At 43.8% G+C, this 16652-nt stretch overlaps 1 protein-coding gene across 6 annotated transcripts in view; it reads left to right on the top strand.

Annotated features, from left to right (window-relative positions):
* The first annotated feature begins 11608 nt into the window (after nt 1–11608).
* The window catches only part of camkk1a (calcium/calmodulin-dependent protein kinase kinase 1, alpha a), a 51026-nt gene continuing 45982 nt past the window's right edge, over nt 11609–16652 (top strand). For 2 of the 6 annotated variants that reach the window (XR_006054168.1, XM_005926824.3), the window contains exon 1: nt 11893–12605. The gene's annotated coding sequence lies outside the window, so the exon portion shown is untranslated. Of the gene's footprint in view, nt 11795–11884; nt 12606–16652 lie in introns of those variants that run through there. The other 4 variants (XM_005926825.3, XM_042218855.1, XM_042218854.1 and 1 more) reach the window with 4 other exon arrangements.

Below are 16652 nucleotides of genomic sequence, written 5' to 3'. Positions count from 1 at the left end.
TAGAAATGAGGGGTGGCTTGCATGAGAATGAGTGTAATTAAAAACCAATCTGTTTTATCCCGTGGCAATGAAACTGAAATAAAGATGCTTCTGTGTGTGTGTGTGTGTGTGTGTGTGTGTGTGTGTGTGAGGACACAGATGGATGCAGACCTGTCTTTATAGTTGCAAGAGCAAGAAACAACTGCAGAAAAGAAAAATACAACTGGGCTCTGCTTTTTAAAGGTTTCTGCTCATCTTTTTGTTGTCTGTACAGTACAAACATAGTGGTGGACTTCTGGGGGGAGAGGGGAGGATGGGGGAACAGACATTGATAATACTGGGTGGGGTGGGGGTGGGAGTTTTAAAATCAACACAGAGACCGAAAGAGAGACTGAGAGGAGAAGAATCAGATGGACACACTGACAAAAAAGCAAAAGCATCAAGGAAAGGACGAGGAAGGTGAGAACAGCCTGGAGGCGCTGTGAGGAGAGAGCCACGGTACCCACGCGTGTCCACAGAAGCATCATTACCAGGAGGCGCTGCCCAGGCTTCTGCCATCACACTACTGGCAGTGAATTCCAGCCAACTCTGGCCTTATCAGCACAACACATCTGTATCTCTGGCCAGTTTGTCACAGCGCTGCTCCTTCATCACTCCTCTGTCGTTTATGCTCAGTTCCTCTCCTTCGGCCTGTCTCTGCTCTCTCTTTGTCTCTTTCTCGCTCTCTGTGTGAGGAGGCAGCTGTGGGCCCGGGGTCGTGACTCTGTCGGGCTCTTTGGTGGGGTTGGGGTGCGGAGGTGTCGCTCCGCCTAAAGGTGTGAATAGCTTTACGCTGCTTGGCTGCTTCCTTTGGCTCTAAATTCGAGGGGCTGAGGTCGGCTCACACACTGGGCAAAGAAACGAAATTTTAAAAAGTCAAACAGCAACCAAACCAGCATATCAGTAGAGTAGTTGTGATCCAGCCCACTCAGCTGGCCCTCTTTAGCTTCACTATAATGTCCTTCTGCTTCTTTGCTGCCACTCGAAAATCTCTGCGAGTCATTTCATGTAAAGGTTAAAGGTGGACGGGAAACTGATGCTTCAGGATTCCTGCGTCATGCCTTTAATCCGCTGTGTCACACCCTGAACCAGCGCTGAGGTGTGTGTGCGTTATAGCCTTACTTGAATAAAGTTGTCTAATTTGATGTGATAGGCTTTTCCCCCCCGTCTGAATCGCACAAACGATGTAGTTTAAAGTAAGTTAGAGAAGTAAGTGGCTCGTCCCAGCGTCACGTGGACATTAACAGTGTAGATATTAAGCACATCCATGCCTTACACAGCCCACTGCACCTCCACATTAAACATGTGGTCCCGATGAATGTGTTTGCTGACCTTTAATGAGCTCGTTACCCATCACTACCACTTTGCACTCGCGTGGCCGGACCGTGATTCTCACACTGATCATGTGAAGTCTTAAAGACTCTGAATGTGGCGTGTTTTTTGGTTTTCTTGTTCTGCTTTGTGCGCTGCTCCCTCAGCTCCTCCTGCTTTCTCAGTGCTATAGCATTTCATTTGGGTGTTTTATAATTCTTAATAACAATAATGTGTTTGACTGAATGAACCCGCAGGGTTTGGATTGTGTCTTTTAAGTCTTAATTCTGGGTTTTGTGTGGGGCCCTGGTGCTCTGTGGACGGGGTCGGCTGTGTTTTTGGACTCTTATTGCTTCCACATGCTGCAGAGAAGAGCGTGTACACATTTTTAAAAAGTCTTTGAATAGGTGGAATAAAAATGGGAATCTGCACACTGTGTCCCTCATACTTATTAAAGCAATGATATGTTGTGGCTGTTGTGTGTTTAAAGGTAGAGCTGCAGTGATTGGTTAAAAACACTGAAGCACTACAGCCATTAAAAAAACAAACACTTTGAAGTTGAGCTGAGCTCCCCTTCGAGGTCATCTTGTCGTGTACCTCAGTCCCTGGAGGTGCTCTTCTGACCACTTGTATGTGGTCATATACATGTGGTGATGAGAGGTAATGGTGATCATCTGAAGGAGGACGGTAAACAACGTGAGCTGAGGCTCGTGCCGCCGCTCACCTTAGAAGCGTTTTGGCCGTGCAGACTTTGGGAGCTGTCTAAAAACAGCAGCTGGGTAGAAATGAGTGGAGGTAAACCTCATCCTGGAGCAGGAGCTCTGCAACACAGTCATCTTCTTTGTGTTCTGACCAAAAAATTACTATATTCAGCAGACCTGGTATATTAAAAATGGCTTTTACTTGCAGCACGGGACTTGAGGTTTGTTTCATTTTTTTTTTAATTGAACTGGGAGTTATCAACACAGTGTGCAGATCTTTTCCCCCTTTCTCCTTTTCAGACAGCATTTCAAACCCAGTACTTTTTTCAGTGTGATGCAGAAAATTTACCCTTCAACACAATCCATCCAGTCTGCAGCTGTTGACTGTGGCGTATGCAGCTGTGCTACGCACTCGTTTTGTTGCTTGGTGATGGGGTTGTTTTTTTCTCGCTCCAGGGAATAGCTCGCCAAAGTATAGATGTTTCCAGTTTCGCATGCTCTCTGGGGTCATTCTTGGAATGCACAGTAGGAAACTGACTTAAGTAGACGAGGCAAATTAAAACAAATACACTATAAAGTTTGTTAAAACACCTCACCAGTTTTAATATCTATCTATATATATTAAAAAAATAGGTTTTAAGAGCAGACTAGTCCTTTAACTATAGACCACAAGCTGGATTGTGACTATACTTGACACAAAGCAGCCTTTATGTTAAGGTTGAGCTTTTCATGATTTCCCGTCACCACCGTGTGAATGTGGCACCTCTTTCCAGACCAGCAGATTCCACATCCCTGTCCCAGATCTCCAAGGCTCTGTAACATGCTGGCACGATAGGTCTGCGTAGCCTTGTTATTTACTACTGAATCCTCAACTCTGTACAGACGCTGAGAAAACGATCGCATGGAACCTTGTTACTGTAATAATAACCTATACAGTATATAATATTTAATTTTTTTGATAACTTGCATCAATGAAAACCTACTTACAACAAGAGACGGACTTACAAGACTTCCTGTTTTTCTTTTTCTTTGGAGCACATGGTATCTAAGGACCTTTGTTTCTTGTCTGTTTTGGTTTATTTGTTTCCTTGTAGAATAGAAAGGTTGTTTCTTCATGTTTCCATTTGGTTTTTACACTTGTGGGGTTTTGTGTCTTTTACTGTAGGGAGAAGAATATGATGATATCGTGTTTAGGATAGACGAGATTAACGCTTACGCTAATAAGTGGCAATGACATGGAACATTTCAGTGATAGCTAGCTGGTGTGAGGATACTCAAGAAATTGTGAACGAACAGTGTCTGGTTTACACTGAGCGATAAGCAGTGATGAATCCTGGGATATGAAGTTTCATGAGTGTACATTGAAGGGCTTGGTGGTGATGCAGGCTCTAGAGACCCCTTTCAGATCTGGGACGTTGCAAAGCTCTTCCAGCTTGGTACTCCGAGTCCTCCGCAGTCTGTAAAAGGCTAACCTCCTTTACTAACAGTGAAGGAGCGATCGGGTTGAGATGATAACAGCTGACTAGTGAACGCGCCTCTAGAGCCTGACCTCCACCTCTGAGAAATTAAAAGGATTCTCTGTGTTGCCTTGTTAATATTAATTGTGGACACATAATTTTATAAATGACAAAGACGTGGAAATAAAGATTATTTATCTTGTTATTTATTCAGAGGCTGTGGGTTTTTTGTTTAAATGGATGATTGTCAGTGCACCCCCCCCCCCCCCCCAACACAGGGGACAGTCTTCCATATGTAAATAAAAGCACGAGGCAATAATGAGCAGATGATTTGAATACTATAGCTGTGTCTCACTTCAGGGGCTGCATCCTTCGGTGGACCCGGCCCACGTGGACCGTGAAGGCCGGAAGTGCGAGGTTGTGAGATGGGACGGTCTAACCTTCACCGCTGTCTCAGTGGAGTTTAATAAACTCAGCCGTCTGCTCCTTGCTATCTAAAATGTAACAGGACACCAGAGTAAACTCTTGACCATCAGATTTACTCAGGAACAAATCAAACACTGAAAAATATCATGTTTGTGCCGGGAGGCCGCTGTTCTCGCCGGCTCCAGTGAGCCTTGAACCCCAGTCAGCTATCGAGCTGGTGGGTAACAGACGTCTCCGAAAACATCGGAGCGCTTTTGCAAATATGTGATGTCTTGATAAACTGAGCAGATATTTGAAGTTTGCACAGCTACATACTCGCCTGAAAATATGTTAAAAGTTTATTTTGTGGCCCAGAAAGAATAATATTTCAAACTTTTTAGCCACGCTCCTCAGCCATTGTTTGAAAAGTATTTTTATATTATTATAAAAATACTATAGTAATTAAATTATTATTCAAAGTATTGAAAAGAGTAATATTACAACTAAGTAGCGGCCGCCATTGTTGGAAACTGGAATTGGCTGCTGTGCTATGAATTCTGGGATATGGTGGTCCACGAAGGACACACCCCACCCATCCTCCAAATCTGGGGAAAAGGAGGACGCATTTGTCTTCGAATTGGGACAGCCTTCGGCGCATCGCTGTGACGTAATCAGCCTTCAAAGGCGGCCCCTGAATTGAGACACAGCCTATGTTTATTTTCAAAATAGTAAAGACAACATAGTTTGATGCCAACAGGTGCATTTCAGACAAATTAGCCACTCGGACGTGCGGAGAATATCCCAACCACGAGACGACCCCCTATCAGCAAGCACCTGGTGACTGTGGGGGGGACCTGCCGCAGGATCAGGGAGGGGCAGCCATTGGCTGAGGGACATGGGACAAAAGACACTCTGTGAAAGAGATTAATAACAACTAATGATTAAATGCAGTGTGAAGAATCCTTAATCAGCCACATTACAACAGGATGGGTCAACAACGAGTTTAAATACTTGGGCCTCTGCCAGTGTTCAGAAACGAAGAAGTCTCTTGGACGGGGGTGAAATGTCTTCACAAACCTAAAACAAATCCAGTTGCCTTCATTCAAGAACGTCAAGAGCACCGTGACCTGGATGGACCCGTACGGTCAATCCTCTGAGTTTACCAGCAGCTCTTTACAAGAGTCGTGATTTATTACAGTTTACTTTTAAACGTATCACAAAATTAAAAAAGGAAACAAAAAGTATTTCTATGAGGTCATTTCTTATCACAATTTAGGAACATAAGGACAACAGCAGAATGCTGCTTCAATGACACTGAAAACACTGCTCTGATAAAACCGTGTGTGCCCTTTACATGCTTCACACTCTTCACATTCTCACACAGTGAAGGAGCTCTGCCAGCAGGAGCGGCTTTCTCTTTGCCGTGAACAGAAAGCTCTTGTTCAGTTCAACTCTGCAGAGATACAGATGTAGTGGCCATGATTTCAAATGCAGTCAAATCCACTGATTTTATTATTATTGAATTTAAATCAGTGGAATAAAACTGAAGGACAGCTATGGGACCAGCAGGGGGAGATGTTGCATCGCATTCCTGGTGCATCTGTGCTGTTTACTAAGTGGGCCTGTTAAGATGCTATATGTAGCTTTTATTCTGCAGCAGCTGCACTGATTGTGTCCTATAACACCAAGGGAGAAAAAAGACCCAACAGGATGAAATTAAGTTTCTCCATCACACTCCAGCCTAGCAGCACTTTCCACTTCTCCAGGAAACCTAATCAGCTGCACACACGTGCCAGATATGCTTTCTCAGACCTCCCATGTGAGAATGGCACACATGCACGCACATTGTCTCCAGAGGGGGAAGTTCCTCTCAAGGGCCGCAGAGGAGGATCTCATTAGTATTAGGTGGTTTTTTCCAGCAGGACAGATGCAAGACAGCATTCAGCAGAGACACTGTCCCAGTGAAAGGCAAGTAAACACACAGGCCAAAGATAGGAGTTGGGAAAACTAATGGAAAGACTGCAAAAGGTGTTTGAGGAGAATTGTTGCGTTTGCTTAAAGTGAATCCTGCCAGGATCCTGTTGATTTCATATCAGCAGGAAGAGAATGTCCGAACTGTGGTTTAAGACGTCCTGTGAGACGAGACCACAGCGTTATTGCTCTGAAAACACACACCTCTGCTTTCATTCTACATGTCAGCATGAAAACTGAATAAAATGAATGTCTATGAAAGAAAAAGCCCGGCCGTTGTGCAGGTGAAATAACAGCACCCCTGAGGCTAACCTGTAAAGCATCAGCAGAAAGAAGGATGAAATTAAATATTATTCTACTTCAATGTCCAACTGACTCACACACTTTTTTCTTTTTTGTGTGAAGCTGTTTCTACCGATTATGTCTTTGTGAAAAAGACCATATTTGTTAAAATGCAACCATGCAAGACAAGAAAAAATAAATAAATCGATAACGTCGCTAAGGCTAAACAAGCTCCGACTCAAGCAGGGATCCCTGACCTTTGATAATGATCTGGTCATGCCACATGCCTTCTTTGAACTCGTTTCATGCGGTCAGTCCTGTTATGCACATACAAGGCTGTGCTGTGGCCGATTTGCACCATGACTCATTTGAAAACAAGCAGATGCTGCTCACAGTCCAGCAGGCTCTAAAAAACAGGAATGGCTGGGAAAGACTTGAAATTTGAGGAGCGATTGCGCTGCGAGGACATTGTGCCCCTTATCCCATGGTGTCAGCCCGTGTTGTGCTGTGAGGCTGGAGCTGTTGCCAAGAAACCAAATTAACTTGCTGTGAACTTCCACCGCGGCTGTGACAGAGAAGTGAAGAGCTCAGAGGCTGTGGCACATGTGCACCACTTACTGCAGCTTTACAACTCAGAAGCCTCCAATGTACTGTACGATACAGCCGGCTGCAGTTTAAAGATCGTTTAAGATTCTGCACTGAAAACATAAAGTTGATCCAAGTAACTAGAGATTGGAAAATCAAGTGAACTGACAATTAATATCTGTTTAGTTTTAATAGTTCCAGCTTCTCAGGTGTAACAATTTGTGGCTTTTAATTGAAACTATTTTAAAATAATAATAATAATTTAATCATTTATTAACTAACGAATTAATAATAATTATTTTTATTTGGCTTTTATTTATGTCTTATGTGGTAGTATTATTTATGTACAGTACTGTGTGTCAGCTGTTTGTTTTTAAAGTGCTTTATAAATAAAGATGATGATGATGAAAAACACAAGGTGTTGATTTTACTTTAGCCCTCTAACACTGTCTGACTCCATGCATTTATATTACCTGCAGTAATATAAATGCATGCATCAATCACTGAACTAGCTTCTGTGCTAGTGTGACTTTCATATTTATAGTGTGGATTTTATTTAGATTTAGCATTTACTATCTTATACATGTAAGTAACATTTATTTTTATAGCAATTTTCTAGATGAGGCTCACAAAGTGCTTCACCACAATCGACCAATAAAAACAAAGGAAAGGAAACAGTATCCGCTAGTCGAAAGTGAGCCTGTGCGAATAAAGCTTGAGCTGCTCACAGGTCTCATAGTGCGGACACCATCATCACACACTTTCTCCTTTAGTTTTCAGCCAGTGAACAGAGAACAACAGCTGGTTTGGTCAAAAGACTTCAGTGACCTGCATGTTAGCTGTGGCTCTAAGACACAGGTGTCCAACTGCAGGCCTCGAGGGCCGGTGTCCTGCAGGTTTTAGACGTGTCCTTGATCCAGCACAGCTGATTTAAATGGCTAAATTGCCTCCTCAACATGTCTTGAAGTTCTCCAGAGGTCTGGTAATAAACTAATCATTTGATTCAGGTGTGTTGACCCAGGGTGAGATCTAAAACCTGCAGGACACCGGCCCTCGAGGCCTGCAGTTGGACACCCCCGGTCTAAGAGTTTGCTATAGTGTAAGCAGGTGTTTGACCGATCAGAGCCCTGAAAGTGATCACCAAGATGTTAAACTGAAGTCTGAACTTCATGGGAACAGATGTGCAAAGATGACAAAAAAGGTGTCAGATGAGAACACTTAGTAAGCAGCCCCACAGCTGTAACTTGGACCAAAAACGCCTTACAGTGACTTACAGTAGTCTGACTGTGTGGAAACAAAGGCCAGCATTCGACTGAGGCGGGTAATATTTCCTAAACGAAACAACTATTAAAATATCTTTATCAAAACGAAGAGCCTGGTCAAATGTATGTGCCGACTGCAAATACAGATTTTGCAAATTCAGGACATGTGACTCTGCTACACGTGAGCTCAGTTAACCCTGGGATTATTGCCACTGACACTGGAGAGAGATGGGATACGCCCAGAAAGTCCATCATGAGGATTGCGATCCCAAAGAATGACTCGCATCCACCCGGGCCTGCATGTTGGTAATCTGCTGTGATCCATCTTCATGCTTGCTGCAGATGTTTAAATCACAATCATTAATTGTGCCGTGCACATCTCGTGAGACTGTAGTCAGCCATGACGGCGTGCAGCGTCTTCCATCGCTGCTGTCACACAACTCGGACACATCTGGTGATGTGTGAAGACAAACACAGAGGTGATGTTTGTACTGTGTGTTCATCTATTAGTAGGTAGTTAGCAGAAATAGCTGACTTTAAGCTGCCTGATGGAGTGTCTTCATGAAGATTTTATTGATGATATGAAATGAAAGTGTGAAGTTGGCGCCGGCACTTGTTTGAAATCGCACCTCCTGATGCCAAACTACGTCACACAGATTCCTACTGCAGACTGCAGTAAACTAAACATCCATTCATCAGACTGACACGTTTCAGCCTGAGCGAGGTGTCTCGACTGAGATAATAAATATTTAAAGTCCTCCTCAAACGTGTGTTTGACTTTGTGCTACACCACTTTGATGTCTCGCTTGAATGACGGATGTGCAAAAGTTTCACTTTGTCTTTTAAATACGTGTGTCATCACTCTGGGCTTTTTAAGAAGGAGAAGGGTGTAAATGTTGTTTATTCCATGCTCCAATCCAGCTCCGTGAGCTCAGGCACGCTGACACTCAACACAGCTCTTTTATGATCATGTAATCAAAGGTTCTTCAAAAACAGATGTTCTTACATTCAGACTCTTTGACTGTAATATAGGGTGTACGGCACGCATACGGCACACAGTATGTGCAGTATTTGGCATTAGACTTAAAAATATTACACATGCAAGTTTAATTCATAAGCCATCCAAAGATGTTCCTCTTACTCGTTTGATATCACCAACAGCAGATGTGTGACAGGTTTACGATAAAGTCCTGCTGGTTCAAGTTCACACAGCACTGCAGCCACGCGCACGTCTGCATCACTGCAGCCACGCGCACGTCTGCATCACTGCAGCCACGCGCACGTCTGCATCACTGCAGCCATGCGCACGTCTGCATCACAACTGCAAAGACAGGACTAAATAAAGATTATTTAGAATTGTTAACGTCATGTATTTTTTAATTGTGTTTTCTGCAGTCTGTGTCGTGGATCCTGGGTTTTTGTAAGTGTTTCCTGTGTATTCTTTTTGTGTAGCAGAGATTTCTCGACTGGTTTCTTTATGGTTACTTTGTCAGTGTAGTTTTGCTACGTATTACAGTCTAGTTTCTGTTTTTGTTTTAACTCCGTGAGTTTCACTTTGTCCTGCTCCCCTGTGTGTCTTCTTGTTAAGTCCCTGTCTCTATGTTAGTTTTCTTTTGTTGTGTTACTTCCTGTTTTATTTTGTTAGCAGTCGTCGCCTGTGTCTTGTTCCTTGTTTTACTTCCCCTTTTCTTGCTGTCCTTGATTAGTTTCAGCTGTGTTTAGTTCCTTGTCGGCCATTTAAACCCTCCGTTTGCTTCTGTTCTTCGTCATATTGTACTATCTAATCTGTTCATTTGTTTCCTGCTTGTTCCTGTAGTCCTTATAACTTGTTTAGTTATCTGTTTCTCTTAAAAGTTAATTAGCTTTAATAAATGACTTAATTTGTCTCCATTTTGGGTCCACACTCTTTCACACACCTGACCTGGTTTGTAAATGCTCTAAAAAAGCTGCCGGTTAGTGTTTCCTTTGGAGGTACAACGACAAAAAGATGAATGCGAGCAAACACAAAAATAATGTTTCCTGCTGAGTTGAACCCTCTTGTGCATTTCCCTACCAGTACTGCTATTAAATGAAGACTTACGTCAGCTTAAACGTGTCTTAGAGGATGTGATGGATCCACTGTAGCAAAAGGCCTGATAGCAATTCGATGGAAGGCTCAGCTTTGCCCTGCCAGCAGTGCACATAATTAGATATATTGATTATGGCGTTATCTGTGACCAGGAGGATCACTGGGTGCACATAGGAAGCAACTGCAAAGTGTTTCATTTAATAAACCTTTTCAAAGTCTGTATTACACAGTGATGCTAAGCTTTCTAAACACCTTGAGTCTCAACGGGAAGGTCAGCTGGGCTCTGAGTGCTTATGCCAGATGCACATTTCATGCCTCATAACATGCTCCGTATAATTTTTACCAAAATATTAGGAATGATTTTATTACTGCACTAATACTTCACCCCTACTATTTTTGACATTACATAACAATTATATGGAGTATCTTATGGGACATAAAATGCATATATGGCATTTTACTATTGCTTTCTAATATTTCCCTACTGGTAGCTGCATTGTGCTACATCACACACCATCTCTCTCTCCTTCCACTGGCCACCTGACCTCCTTGAGACAATTCGATGCTATTGCGGTACAGTACTGTTCAAACGTCCTGAGCCAACTCATTTTTTAAGACTTTGCTTCCATGGAGCCAGACGTGTAAGTTCTTTAATGCTGAGCTGAAGCTCTTCAGTTGTTCTTACTGTTGTTTGTTAATCCACTAAACACTGACTTCAGAATTGTACAAAAGGCGTAAGACTCAGTGGATGAACCAGTGATAATGCCAACCATCACAGTTAACAGGCACGAATAGTATGTTTGCATAAACAAGATCATTTCTAACAGCTATTAACTTAGGGTGGCCATATTTTGATTTCCAAAAAGAGAAAACTTGGCTCAGTCATGAAGAACTTTCTTAAAGAAACATAAAATCGTTCCGGGCATTTTGACTAGAGACCGGCCCCCCAGGTATTAAAGCCATAACCCTAACCCGCTGTGGTGACAGTGATGTACAGTCTTGTTGGTATATGTGTGATTTCTATACATTTTACATCAGATAAAAACTTTGGTTGTAAGATTCAGATGATTATTTATCAAAAGTGAAACATTTTAAATGAGAATAAAGAAAAGTATTTCTGAGTTATTTTTATACATCGGCCAGCATCTGGCCAGTCCACCACCTTTCATTGTTATACCGTTTATACCGGTATGCCCGATGGCCATGTCAGCTATGGTCGTTATGCGCTTTGGGGTCGTTTAAACATCATTTGGCGCGTTCCTGTGAGCGCAGAGCACGCGCCCACAAAGCAAGTTCGGGGATGACGTCACACACGGGTCCTCTGGACATTTTTATCAGTCTCGAAAATCCCCCCGGACAGAACGTGAAAAGAGGACATGTCCGGGGGAAAGAGGACGGTTGGTCTCCCTATATTAACTGAAAACTTGACATAGTTCACCACTGTGTGCAGTGCGTCTTTTTTTGAATTGAGGAAACTGGACAAGTAGAGGGAAAAAAAGAAGAAGTGGCAAACCTTAAAAAACCCTCTTTAACAGATGAACAGTGTCTGCAAGCCACGTCCTTAAGAAATGGGGAAAACATCCGGTAAAAACCCGGACACAGAGCCTGAGAGCATCCAGTCCTTCAGCTGATCACCTGCTGTTCGCTGAAGTGCTCTTAGTGATAGGGAGGCATTTATTTCACAGATTCAGCCAAAGAAATGAGAAGAGCTGGATGTTTTACCAGCATCCGGTGGTAAGTGTGGGCCAGCAATTAGACTGTTTCACCGACTGCTTCTCTTATCTCCACTAATGAGTCAGACCTTCCCTGGAATTTTGTTTCTGGGGAAACGAAGCAGGATGGCCAGCAGAGGCGCTAATCACACTGCTGTAGACACAGTGTTAGATGGATGGATGATTATGGCAGATCCACATCTGTGCTTATAAACCCGGTGATCTAATCCGGGACACACAGGACGCTTTATTCTATAACGCCAGGAGTCTGGCTGCTTTGTGTGAGGTGAATAGTGACCAGTAGCGCCAGTATCGGAGTTTTCCACGGCCGTCGGCACCGACTGGCCACGCTGCGGGAACAGGGCGGATCTTAGGACCCGTGCTTTCATTCCTCGTCGAATAACAAAAAGTTAGGGGGGCGCTCGGCGTGCTGTGGACGTGCTACACAGCAGTCAGAGTGTGTCAAAGTGTCTGTGGTCAGCCCCTTTGCTGCTGCTGTGCTCCCATTGCAGTGGTGCAGCAGCAGTCAGCTGCAGGGCTGCGTGTGTGTTTGTGTGCGCGATCTGCCGCGGGGTGTCTTCACTACTCTGTGGCTGCACTGTAAACAAACCGAGGCGAGTGTAGGCTGGTCCGCCCGTGCTTTCCGGAAACGATGGTGCAAAACACGGGACACACCTCGGGTCAGCAGCCACACGCAGAAGCCCGACGAGGTGCCCGTCTGTGAACAAAAGGCAGCGAAGAGAGCGACTCGAACAGGCACCGCGCGTCCGAGCGGGACAACCCTCTGAATCCGGGGCTCGAGCACGCACCAGCGCTCTTTTTCTTTTTTGTGGGTAAGTGAAACTTTTTCCTCTAAATCCTCGCGTGGTGTGTTCCCGTCGGCTTTCAGGGCAGTCGCCGTGGTGTAACACAGGTACGCTGGTGTTGTTGTGCAATGCAGATGGAGCTCCCCGCACGTGCTTTCTGACCGTGTTTTAATGATGTTCAGTGGATCGCTCGCGTGGGTCACTGCAGTTTGTTGCACTGAATTTTAAGCGCTTTTGCGCCCTCGAGCTGGAAGCTGCACCGAAACGCAACGTTGCGTGATGTGCCGCTTATTTGTGTCACGCACCTGGCAGAACATGTGGCCTTGCACCAGACACACGTTTGTCAAGAATCTAACTGTGCAAACCAGAAACTTAGATTCCAGGGTTACTGTGGAGGGCCCAGTTTTAGCCCAGTTCCACACTGGTATGTCTCATGCGATCACAGGTTTCCCTCTGTGAGCCACAAGCTGTAATTATTTATTGATTAGAGAGCCAGCAGAAGATGAATCCTCGAAATGAACACGTGTGAGTTTGAAGTCCTCATTTGTGGAATTTAAGGACTAAATTTCACTGCTTGTAGCCTCTCAAATACGAGGATCATATGTTAGGATTCAAATGTCATTGAAAGGACAAGCTGACTAAATGTGAACTTTGTCCTGCGGTTAATGATATAGTTGCAACGAACGGTGCTCAGCAGGGCACGTCTGCCTGGGTGGGTGAGACAGGACCCCACTGTCTGTTCATTCTGTGCTCGATGAGCAGAAGATCTCATTTTAAGATCATTAAAAGATTTCAATCTCACCTGTAGTTCAGAGTTAAACTTCTCCCAGTTTTGTTGAGTGTGATTGAAGGAGCTTCCAACTGGAGCGCAGAACACTTTGCATTGACAAATTATGAGGTGGGAAATCATCTACTCAACCAGAGCTGAGGAACTTTGAGCTACACAGAGACTGGGCTTTCTAGACACATTCATTTTGACCTGCCTGCACTCGTTGTGACTGTCGTACCAGCTCATAAGGCTTGTTCTGAGATCTTATCCCTAACAGCAGGGAGCCACTCGGCTTGCCTGGAGAAGGACTGTTTGCTCTCACGCTTTATGAGGCACACGCCTGAATTTTTGAAGTTGCTTGAAGGATAGCTTCCAAATGAACAGACTCATTCGGTGGTACACCTTGGAAAAACAATCAGCGAGTGGCTGAATGACACACAAATAGTTGCAGAGTCGTCTCTGACTTCCTTCCTAACCCCAGCCTAAACAATTAGTCAGGCATGGTGTTTACTCAGCGCAGAGAAAACCAGTTTCTGTTTGGCTTGGTCGACACTATGATGACTTGAATCCCCGCAGGCACAGTAACTAAAGTGACTTCAGCTGAACTGGCCGGAGGCTCTGTTGCAGCGGTGCTGACGTATTGCGAGTTTGGTTCCTGAGCAGCTCAGCTTCCCTCTTTTGGGCTTATTTAGTGTTTGTTTTTCTATGCAGCACTATTAGCACTGGATCCCAGGAATGGAAGCTGGAAACAGCTTTTTAAATGGTTCTCCAGTTTGAACAAAACATGTGCACAGGTGATGGCTGCATTTTGGTCTTTGTCAAGTGATGTGCCCAAAAATGAGCCATGCATTGCCAAGAGTTGTTTGTTTAGAAGCATATTGCAGATATACTTTGATTAAAACAAGATCTTATTTCATTATTTGCTTTTGCATGGATTGCTTCGGTTTTCCTTGCACGCTGCTTTTTTCCCCACTGAAGGTGCCGATGGCTTAAACTGGAACCATAGCAGAGACACAGCTCAGTGACTAAAAAGGAGGACATGTCAACAGCTCCCAGCTCCTTCAGCCCCTCTGGGAAATTACTTGCATGAGGCTGGGAGGAGAAAGAAATATGTATTTTGTGTGTGTGTGTGTGTGTGTGTGTTACCGTTAGTGTTTTAAATAAATCTTAAAGAGATTTACATAAAGGCCTGAACATCGTTCTGCGTCGCTCTGTGACTGCTCGCAGCTGGTTGGAGATGACGACCACTTGACCCTGCAGCTCGTCATTTTGGATCATTTGTGGTCATTAAGTGTCTGTAGAGCTTCAAGTAGCATCGTTTGATCAAATCAAGGCCTTTCTGTTTGTTTGCATGGTGGTGTGTCTGCTGCTCACTGTAAGAGAGCCCGGTGATCATCATCAGGTGGACATGAGCTACACCTCTACATGTTTGTGTGTGTCAGCCATGAAGATTCACAGATTTGGTTCCAAATGGAAATCTGTGCCTGACCTTTGACCTGGACTGGTGAGACATTATTCTTGGGATGTGATGCTTTGATATTCAAATAAAGCCTGTATTTAATACACGAAGAAGTTCAGTTACACACAGCCTTTGTTCTTGGGTTGTTGGGTTTTTTAGGAGACATTAGCCATAATGAGTCATTTTGCAGGAGATGGAGCTGTATAAATACTGTCACAGATAGTGACAGTAGTCTTCCTCACCAGAGATATAAGACAACTCATTACGTGCATCTCAAGTGTGTTTTCCAGTCTGGAGAGTGACGCTCAGGCCTATTTGTATCCGCACCAAAGAGCGCTTTATTTGATGTCTCGCAGGCTTTCATGTTACAGCTGTGAGGAGCGAGCAGCAGCTGTACTCGCTGTAGTGATTCTGCCTCCTTTGTAGAAGCTCCCGGTGTAATGTTGCAGAGTTTCACTCTGTCAGAACGACTCTAGCGGTGTAGGATGAATAGACGCATGAAGTAATTGTAACAGGTGAGCTCTCCAACAGGGCTGAGATGACCGAGTTAAAGCAGGTTAAGACGAGTTTGTGTCCCGCTCTGTTTTATGTATTGTTTCCTGTTGATGGCGCTTTCTGGATATTGGTCACTTATCAGCGCGGTACAACGCAGGGCGTGGTCTATATCCTGCTAATTCATATATTGAAGATTCAACTTACAAGTCTGAACAATGAAGCCAACATGGAAACACTAATAACTGCCGTTCCTCCACAAAAAGTAAGTCAGTGCTCTCAGACTCCATGTTTAGGCTAAACTAGCAGTGAAAAACATCTTTACTTTTACTCTCTATACCTAACTGTGTATGCTGCAGTATTGTTTGGTCAAATTGAAATATTCAATCATATTGAAAAACAAATCTTTCCATATGCATCTTTATATGCTAAAAAAGAGTAGCTCCAGCTAGGGCTGGGCCATATTATACCGTTCACGGTGTTACGCTTCGGTGTTGTCAGTGTTTTGTTTTTTGCGTGACTGTTATGTGTTTCCTGCTTTACTTTGAAAGTCTGTGTTATCTTAGTGTGTTTAGTTTACGTTTCCTTGTCTCGTCAGGTCTAATTTGCCCCAGCTGTGTTTCCCTCCTGTGGTCCATTCCCTGATTGCTCCTTCTATGTATTTAAGCCTTGTGTTTCAGTATGTCATGGTCGCGATCTCCCCCCCGTGTTGTAATAAAAAAGTTTGTTGTAAATAGTTGTGAATGGGTTTGTCAATGCTTTCGTTATGGGATATTTTCATTTTTGGGATTTTGGTGGAGAGCCTTCGTGGTTTTATTTTCCTTATTTCTGTTTTTCTACGTTGCACCCCGGTTGCCTAGGCCGGGGTGTAACAACATATAACATTTTTTGTTTGTTTGGAGGGTTTGGGTTTTTGTTTCTTTGTTTTTATAAATAGGAGCAATGTGGTTGTATTTACCTTAATTTAATGAGTCATCAGTGGGAGCAGCCGGGCTACATAAAATCTAAAGGTCGGCGATTTCGTGGTCACGTCCAGCAGGTGTATGGGCGGGAAAGTAATGTAGACGCTCCACCTCAAGTAACTACTGCGCAGACTCTGACAAAAACTTGGACCCACCTTATCTGCAATACTTCAACAGTTGTAAATGCACTAACAAAAAACAAAATCAGCTATAAGTTACATCCAACCCTGGGTCGCTGTTTTTCTCATAATCTCTTGAGATTCTGTAAAGAAAAGCAGATTCAAAAAAAAAAAAAAGGAGCTCTCAGTCTATCATCATTACCTTTTCCTCATTTCCTTTTTGTCCTGCCAGAACTTCCACAGCAGCCTGTCTGTAAGGACGAGGAGGTTCTC

Source organism: Haplochromis burtoni, unplaced genomic scaffold, assembly GCF_018398535.1.
Source record: "Haplochromis burtoni strain Fernald_Lab_line unplaced genomic scaffold, NCSU_Asbu1 Contig_24, whole genome shotgun sequence".
NCBI classification, from domain to species: domain Eukaryota; kingdom Metazoa; phylum Chordata; class Actinopteri; order Cichliformes; family Cichlidae; genus Haplochromis; species Haplochromis burtoni.
The sequence above is the reverse complement of the archived record's forward strand: the minus strand, read 5'-3'. Positions and strand labels throughout refer to the sequence as shown.